Below are 9599 nucleotides of genomic sequence, written 5' to 3' on the forward strand. Positions count from 1 at the left end.
CCTAATGCTGGGGGCTTAAGTGGAGAGGAAATGTTTTGAGAATGATGAGGGCAATGAATGTACAAATGCGCTTTACACAATTGATGTATGGATGGATTGTGATAAGAGCTGTAAGAGCCCCTAATAAAATGATTTTTAAAAAAAGGGGATACAATAGAGCCGCCCCCTGGGTCTCTAGGACACCTATAGGACTTCCCTGAATTGGATAGCCTCAGTGGCGCCCAGCAGCAGCAACAAAATCGCAGCATAAGCGCAACTGGGCTTTTACCTGAAAGTCTTTCAAGTTCATCTACTGAACATCCTCATTTACAGTAATTACCTAGGTCCAGAGTCCAGAGTTATGATAGCTTCAGGGGCCCTTATTATCAGGGAGGCCTTATGTTCTGGGAGGTCTTATTTTCGGGGGATGCCTTATATTTCAATGAGAGGCAAAATTGTAAGTAGGTCTTATTTTCGGGGGATGTCTTACTTTCGGAGAAAAACGGCACCAGGGCTCCTGGAAAGAACAATGGGAGAGAAAAAACCCTCACTGTCATCAAGTCAGTTCTGAGTCATAGCGACTACAGGACAGGATAGATCTGCCCCTGTGAGTTTCCAAGACTGTAACTCTTTACAGGAGTAGAAAGCCTTGTCTTCCTGGTGGTGTTAAACTGCCGACCTTGTAGTTAACACCCAAAGGGTAACCACTATACCACCGAGTTTCTTATGAAGAATACTGGAGCTAAGGAATTTTCTCTTTTATCACTGCTGGGTCAGATGTGGATCAGTTAGAATAGAGGGAGGCCTTAGTGCATCAATTTGTGATAAAATAAGACTAACTGTTAATAGTTCCAGAATTTTCTTCATGAGCTATGAAAATAGGACAAATGATATTATTTTTTCTATTTTCCAACTGGGATAAATGAGGTATTCAACCAAAGCCCAGGGACATCAAGTTGATTATGCCTCATAGAGACCCTATATAGAGACTCTGAGGCTGTAAGTCGGAACAGAATAGCCTTATCTTTCTCCCATGGAGCTGCTGGTAGATTTGAACCACCAACCTTGAGGTTAGCCATCCAGTGCTTACCTGACCTGACAGCACCACCAGGGTATACAGACTATACTTGGTAAAGTAGAGGGCCAGCAAAAAGATAGTTTTTACTCATTGGATCCCTTCTTACTGAAAAGACAGTTCACGATGGTCAGGCCTATGGCTCTGCTCTTTGTAACTTTAAATTGATCACACACCTCAGATAGACACTGGCGGGGGTAGTGGGGCGCAAACCTATTGTGCTTACCTAAGGAAGTAAATTCCTTCATTCGGATCTGACTGTTTCATTTTTCTTCTCTTTCTTTACATGTCTCTCTTATTTTGGATCAGCCAGGATAGACACGACTATGCTGTAATAACAGACAACACCATTTCTTGTTCATTTTGCATATCATTTGTGGGTTGGTAGAGACAGTAGCCATTAAATTAACCATTAAAGTAACTCGGATCCAAGTAGCCATTAGCTGATTACTATGCCAAAGAGGGAAAAAGGAGTCTCACTGGCAATGACATGTTCCAATCCAGAAGTGACAGTCACTTTCTCATTAGACATAAGTAGTCACATGTTTTATTTAACATGAGGGTGCCAACAAATTCTGGATTGGGTCTAAAGAGTGAGTAAGGGTAGAGAGCCCAGAAATAGTAGGCAATTAGCACCAATGACCAGCCTACTTTCTTAGCTAATGACTAAGAGAAAAATGAAAGGTTTTACTCCCAACAAAATATTCCCAAATATCTCTATCTCCCATTGTCAACTTAAAAATTTCAGCCTATTCCAATATATGAAGTATCTCTTTTCCTACCCAAATGTTTTTGACCATATACTTCTGCCAGTACCATTATGTGTGCTATTAAATATTTAACAATTGGCTGTCTAGGGGGGATAATATTGATTTATATTGCCATTATATAAACACTGTTGGCTAATTTGAGTCTTCCAATAGGGCATAACTGAATGTGGAATTATAATAAATGTGCACAAAGGATTTTCATGAGTTTAAACTGACCACTGACACCTAAAAATACATAACACCTATAAAATATATAACATAACATTACTACTTTCATATAATTTATTTTCATACATATATGTGCTAGTCTGGGTTGACTAGAGAAACAAATTCATAGAGACATTCATGTGTATAAGAAACAGCTTTATATAAAGAGTAATATACATTAAGAAAACATCCCAGCCAAGTCTAGATCAAGTCCCTAAGTCCAATATTAGCCCACATGTCTGATACCAATCTATAAAGCCCTCTTCAGCAATATTAGCCCACATGTCCGATACCAATCTATAAAGCCCTCTTCAGACTCACAAAACACATGCAATGATGCCAAATGCAGGAAGATTACAGGCCAGTGGGTGGGAAGTCTTGTGGATCCAGTGGTGGTAGAAACACCTCAGTGCTGGCAGGAGTCTTCATGTGGCTTCTCCAGCTCAGGGCCCTGGCTGCATCAGTGTCTTGTCAGTAGAGTCTCTCAGGGAGCGAGGATGTGTCCCACCTTCAGCCAGCTATTTATCTCCTTAGCACCTCCAAATGAGGTCATCAAACTGCAACCTGATTGACAGGCTAAACTCTACCCCTTCACTCTTAGTCCTTTCAAATTGACAACAGATTATGTAACTACCACAGTGTGTGTGTATGTATATACATATGTGTGTGCTCATGGATGCACATAACTTAATTTCTTTCTTATTTAGAGTAAAATGAAAAAACCAACAACAAAAAACCCCCCCAAAACAGCAGGAGACTATTCTGCTGTCTATTTTCCCATACTCTAGTGCATTGCTTTATAAGCTGATGAAGCACTGGAAGCACTCAGTTGTCTATGCCAAGAAATTTGGAAGGCAGCCACTCTACTATTAATTGAAAGAGATCCATATTTGTACCTATTCCAAAGAAAAGTGACCCAACAGAATGCTCAAACTATAGAACAACATCATTGATGATCACATGCAAGTAAACTTTTGCTGAAGATCATCCAGCAGCAGTCAACAGCAGTATATTGACAGGGAGCAGCCAGAGGCTCAACTAGATTCAGAAGAGGACGTGGAACAAGGGATATCATGGCTTATGTCAGCTAGAATACCAAAAGATGCTTACTTGTGTTTTATTGACTAGCCCAAGACATTTGACTGTGTGGCTCATAATAACTATGAATAACCTTGTGAAGAATGGGAATTCCCAAACATTTCAGTGTGCTCACCTATACATGGAACAGGAGACAGTTGTGCAAACAGAACAAAAGATAATTGCATGGTTTAGAATCAGGAAAAGTGTGCATCAGGATTGGATCCTCTCGCCGTACTCGTTCAATCTTTATGGCGAGCAAATCATCAGAGAAGCTGGATTATATGAAGAAGAGTGTGGTATCAGGATTGGAGGAGGGCTTATTAACCTGCAATATGGAGATGATATAACCTTGCTTGCTGAAACTGAGGAGGACTTGAATACTTGCTGAAGAAGAACAAGGATTATAGCCTTCAGTACGGATTCCAATTTATGTAAAGAAGCCCGATATCCCCACAACTGGACCATTAGGTAGCATCATGATAAACGGAGAAAATTGAAGTTGTTTAGGATATTGTCTTGCTTGGATCCCCAATCAGTGCTCCTGGAAGAAGCAGTCAAAGGACGCATTAAGTTAACCTGCTGCACAGGACCTCTTCAGAGTATTGAAAAGCAAGGATGTTACTTGGAGGACAAAGGTACTCCTGACCCAAGCCGTGGTATTTTCAGTCACCTCATATGCATGTGAAAATTAGACATTGAATGAATGTACAAATGTGCTTTACACAATTTATATATGTATGGATTGTGATAAGAGTTATATGAGCCCCTAATAAAACAATTAAAAAAAAAAGAAAATTAGACATTGAATAAGGAACACCAAAGGAAAATCGATGTATTTGAACTGTCCTGTTAGCAAAGAATATTGAAAGTACTCTGACCTGCCAAAAGAAAACCATCTGCCTTGAAAGAATTGCAGTGAAAATGCTCCTTAGAGGCAAGGATAGTGAGATGCCGTCTCATGTACTTTGGGCATGTCAGCAGAGACCAAACCTTGGAGAAGGGCATCATGCCTGGTAAAGTAGAGGGCAGTGGAAAAGAGGAAGACACTGTGCTAGATGGACGGACACAGCACCTGCAACAATGGGCCAAGCATAGGAACAATTGTGAGGATGGCACAGGACCAGGCAGTGTTTTGTTTTGCTGGACATAGGGTGGCAGTGAGTGGAACCAATTAGACGGCCCCTAACAACAACAACAACGACACATTGCTTATACTTACAGCAGATTGTACCCATCAGATTTTCCTCCTTTGGTTGTTTACCTTTTCTCCTCTGTCACCAAACTTTTCCTCTCTCTGTATCATTGTCAACAGTACAAACTTCAGTGTATTCTACTATCTTCTGTTGTTAAAGACCATAAACTGCTCTAGCATTTTCCTTCATTGAAAGCTCTGATATTCCATTCTCCTTCATAACCAAATCAAAGAAACTTTAATACATACCATCTCTACGTCCTCATCTTTCTATCTGTCTCCAGCCTACTCACTTCCCACCGTTCTGCTGAAATTGCTCTCATCATTGATGATTTCCAAATCTAGTGCATAATCTCCATCCTATCTCACTTCAGCTCTTCCTGGCACTTGACAGAGTGCATCCTTTAATGTGACTCATCTAGCCAATGTCCTTAACTCCCATCCAAAGTCCTTTGCCTGCAAAGAAGGTAGAGGAAGATATTTATAAGATTCACCTGTGAGTAGCTGTAAACCAGATTCACTGGAATGCAATCCATCGTGCTGTGTATTAAATGGGCCTCCTGAGAGGCAGCAGGGAGGCTCTCATTACCATCCAGAGCCAGTAATAGAGCACAGCCGCTGGATCTAGAGCTCCCTGTGTAGTAAACCACCTAGATCCAGAAGTAGCTATAAATAACATCCGAGGAGCAACAGCAGTACTAAGTGCCAGAGCATGAAACAGATTTCTTAGCCCACAGAGAAAGGACAGCTAAGTGCTTCAGGACAGGAGTCTGGCCTGTGGAATGGGGTGCTTCTGGACACTTAATTCGGGTAGCTCAACTCGCTGACCCACAGAAGAACCTTCATGCTGAGCCTTACTGGAGTGGCGTGCTCCTGGGCACATAAGTCAAGGACTTGGGTTTGCTGACTCAGGAGCCTGAGCTGAATGCTTTTGGTTTTAGGATTACAGCTGAGTGGCATGGCCTTTGGGCATTTGTTAGCAGCCCTGAAAGTACTTTGTAACAAGTCCTGATGAATCCTGTATGCTGCGCATTTCTTACTTGCATTGTAACCTGCTAACTTCCTTAATAAACCTTTCATCATAAATGTTGTCTGTGAGTTCTGTGTAGCCATTGCAATGGATTATATAATGAAAAGTAGAGAACATTGTGTGATAGAACATACTAGCATCTTTTTTAAAAATCATTTTATTAGGGGCTCATACAACTCTTGTCACAATCCATACATACATCAATTGTGTAAAGCACATTTGTACATTCATTGCCCTCATCATTCTCAAAACATTTGCTCTCCACTTAAGACCCTGGCATCAGGTCCTCATTTTCCCCCTCCCTCCCCGCTCTCCCCTTCCTCATGAACTCTTGATAATTTATAAATCATTATTTTGGCATATCTCACACTGTCCAATGTGGCCCTTTACCCACTTTTCTGTAGTCCATCACTCAGGGAGGAGGTTATATGTAGATCCTAGTAATCGGTTCTCCCTTTCCACCCCACTCTCCCTCCACCTTCCCGGTATCGCCATTCTCACCAATGGTCCTGAAGGGATCATCTGTTCTGGATTCCCTGTGTTTCCAGTTCCTATGTGTACCTATCTGGTCTAGCCAGATTTGTAGAATTGGGATCGTGATAGTGGGGGATTGGGGGGGGGGGGGCATTTAGGAACTAGAGGAAAGTGGTATGTCTCATCATTGCTACACTGCACCCTGACTGACTGGTTCGTCTACTCCCAGTGACCCTTCCGTAGCGGGATGTCCAATTGCCTACAAATGGCTTTGGCTCTCCACTCCACACTCCCCCCACTCATTCACAATGACATGGTTTTTTGTTCTGATGATGCCTGATACCTGATCCCTTCAACACCTCGTGGTCACACAGGCTGGTTTGCTTCTTCCATTCGGGCTTTGCTGTTTCTGAGCTAGATGGATGCTTGTTTACCTTCAAGCCTTTAAAACCTCAGACACTATATCTTTTGAAAGCTGGGCACCATCAGCTTTCTTCACCACATTTGCTTATGTACCCATTTGTCTTCAATGATCGTATTGGGGAGGTGAGCACACAATGTTATGATTTTTTTGTTATTTGATACTTGATAACTGATCCCTTCAGAACCTTGTGATCATGCAGGCTGGTATGCTTCTTCCATGTGGGCTTTGTTGTTTCTGAGCTAGATGGCCGCTTTGTCTTCAGCGATTGTGTCAGGAAGGTGAGCATCATTGAATGCTAGTTTAAAAGAGCAAAGTATTCTTGCATTGAGGGAGTACTTAAATGGAGGCCCAATGCCCATCTGCTACCTTAATACTAAACCTATAAATATATGCTCATAGATCTATTTCCACATCCTCGTATATAAGTATATTTACATATGTACATGCCTTTATTTGGACCTCTATATATGCCCTTTGCCTCCTAGCTCTTTCTTCTGTTTCCTTTTACTTTCCTCTTGTCCCACTATCATGCTCAGTCTTCATTTGGGTTTTAGTAATTCCTCTCGGTTACATTACTCTTGATCACACCCTACCAGGCCTCCTACACCCTCATCACCACTGATTCGGATCACTTGTTGTTCCCTTGTCCCTGGGTTTATTAACACCACATCCTTTCCCTCCACCTCTCCCTCTTCCATGTCCCCCCGAACTGTCGGTTTTGTTGTTTTCTCCTCCAGATTGTTCATCCAGCCTATCTTATTTAGACAGACCTGTGGAGATAATAACACGCACAAAAACAAGACAGAGCAAAACCAAGCAACAAAAACAACAAGCCAATGACTAAAAAACCCAAACAAAATACAACAACAAGAATGAAAAGCTTGTAGTTAGTTCAAGGACTGTTGTTGACCTTTAGGAGTGTTTTCTGGTTGAGTCTGATGGGGCGCCAAGCCCTGGCCCCAAAGTCCATTTTTGGTATTCCCTGGGGACTTTGTTGCTCTGTTCCCCTTGCTGTTCTGTTGCACATCCTTAGTGTTTTACCTCAGTGTGGTGGGATCAGATTGGGCGGAATTCCCACACTGTGTCTCCAGTGTTGCCCCCTGTAGGGCTATGGGTCAGTGAGGGATGTCGTGTCTCATAGTGGGGCATAGTAGCATCTTAAGAGTTATTTCTGCCAAGGAGAGCCCTTTATTTCTCGCTATTGGTCACACTGTGCTTGTTTTGTACCACTTTTCCTTGGTTTAAAAAGTAATCAGCTTACTCATTTATTAAATACAGAAACCAGGGAGCCATCGTGATTATTCTCTCCCTTGGCAATCCTCCAGTTCATTTCGAATCAAACCCGGTTCCGCTTTGTGACCTCCCTGCTCTGGACTCAGTCTCCCTCTCCATCCTCATCTCATGTAATTCTGTCTTTGGTTTTTCTGCTCTAGTAAAACTTTGACTTCTCTTCGCCCTCAGGGCAGGGTAATCGCTGTCCTTTGTCTCTGTATTTGTAACTCCCTTCCTGGAATTTTCTTCCCTAGCTCCTCACCTGGGAAGCCTTCCTTTCCTGAAGATCCAGCTAGAGTTGCATCTCCTTAGAGAGCCCTTTCCATTCCAATGACAGCTTCCTCAGGCTTATTTCTATCCCAGCACTAACGCACGATTTGGGGTTGCTTTTCCTTATTTAGTTACTTGATTTATAAATGCTTCTGTGAGAATAGGAAATGTATCTCTGCCTAGAGATACTCAAACATAATGAAATGAAAAAAAATGTAGGAAAGAATAAATGGTCCTACTCTGTTTTTTATGTAAAGCCATTGTCACCAAATTGGCTCAATTCATAGTAACCTTATAGGACAGAGTAGAACTGAACCCTAAGATCTCCAAGGCTCTAAGGCAGTGGTTCTCAACCTGTGGGTCGTGACCCCTTTGGGGGTCGAAGGACCCTTTCACAGGGGTCGTCTGATTCAAAACTGTAGCAAAATGACAGTGATGAAGTAACAACGAAAATAATTTTATGGTTGGGGGTTACTACAACATGAGGAACTGCATGAAAGGGTCACGGCATGAGGAAGGTTGAGAACCACTGCTCTAAAGCTTTATGGAAGCAAATTACCTCATCTTCCTTTCATGGAGCGGCTGGTGGATTCAAACCGCTGCCTTTTCTGTTAGCAGTCAAGCACCTAACTACTGTGTCTTCAGTCGGTAGGGAATTAGAGTGTTCCCCTCTCATGACACCTGTACAATTGTTACAGCTTTCTAGACTTGCTAAAGAATACCTCATTTATTCATTTATTCAACATTTAATGAGCGCATTCTTGGCACTAGTCTTATAGTAGTGACAGAATTGTCACGTCTTGTCCGTTGGTGGAATTTTGTGTCTAACTTTCAAAGAGAAAGTGAGTTCCCTTTCAGTAAAAACGTCGCAGCAGAAAGCGTGCCATTTGGGAGACAGTCCAATCTCATAGTTAAGGAGAACTTGGGTTCTGGAGCTACACGCAAGAGCCCAGGGGGTTCAAATTCTACTTCTAATATTTTATCAACTGCGAGACTTGGGCAAGTTTTAAATGTCTCTGTATCTCAGTATTCTCATGTATATACTAGAGATAATACTAGTACTCCCTCATAAGACTGTTAAGAGAATTAATGAGTCAATACATGAAAATGAATAGTGCTTGGTATACAGTGTTAGAAGAAAAATCACATTAAGCCAATAATAAAAATAAGTTGGACCATTTACATATAATTTGTCAACTGGGGTAGCAATTCGACTAGAGAATTTAAAAAATGTTCAAACACTAGAAAAGCCCCACAGAGTTTATACTTAATCTCACAGTATTGCCGTGATAAAAGGGTCAGAACAGACACTTTGTGGTAAGCACGGGCTTCATATAGCTTTGTCTTGAAGAATCATGAAAATAATTACTGATTTATCCTGAAACATAGTTGTAGTCGGACTTCTGGAGTCCTGTTTTCTACAACTGACAGGATTCCTCAAAAAAGCACAATGCCCAAGGCAAGATAGTCTTACTTTTTCTAGATCCTAGACAAGAGTCAGCAGACAGAAGAGCCAATCCTGTCCCTCACAAATTTGAAAATTATTTGAGAGCCAAAAATATATTTTTACAAACCAATGAAATCACCGGAATTATCTGAATAGAAAGCACTATTATCTGAATAGTACCCTTTAAAAACAAAAACCAGTTTTACTTCAGAGCCACATGTATATACCAAAAGAGCTGAATATGGCTTGCAAGCTGAAGTTTGCCAACCCCAGGTCTAGACCATAGAACAAACCCATTTGGCCTACCACCCCATTTTCAGGAGAGAAAAAAAAAAATCATCCCATTGGCAACGAAAAACGTTTGTACTGTTGGTATCTG

General features: G+C 41.6%; 1 protein-coding gene across 4 annotated transcripts in view; it reads left to right on the plus strand.

The window, feature by feature from the left end:
* FTO (FTO alpha-ketoglutarate dependent dioxygenase) overlaps positions 1-9599 on the plus strand; it is a 462074-nt gene that overhangs the window by 136162 nt on the left and 316313 nt on the right. The gene's annotated exons all lie outside the window — the stretch shown is intronic.

The sequence above is a fragment of the Echinops telfairi genome, unplaced genomic scaffold, assembly GCF_000313985.2.
Source record: "Echinops telfairi isolate 266 unplaced genomic scaffold, ASM31398v2 ScPeMD7_2291;HRSCAF=2852, whole genome shotgun sequence".
In the NCBI taxonomy this organism is placed as follows: Eukaryota; Metazoa; Chordata; class Mammalia; order Afrosoricida; family Tenrecidae; genus Echinops; species Echinops telfairi.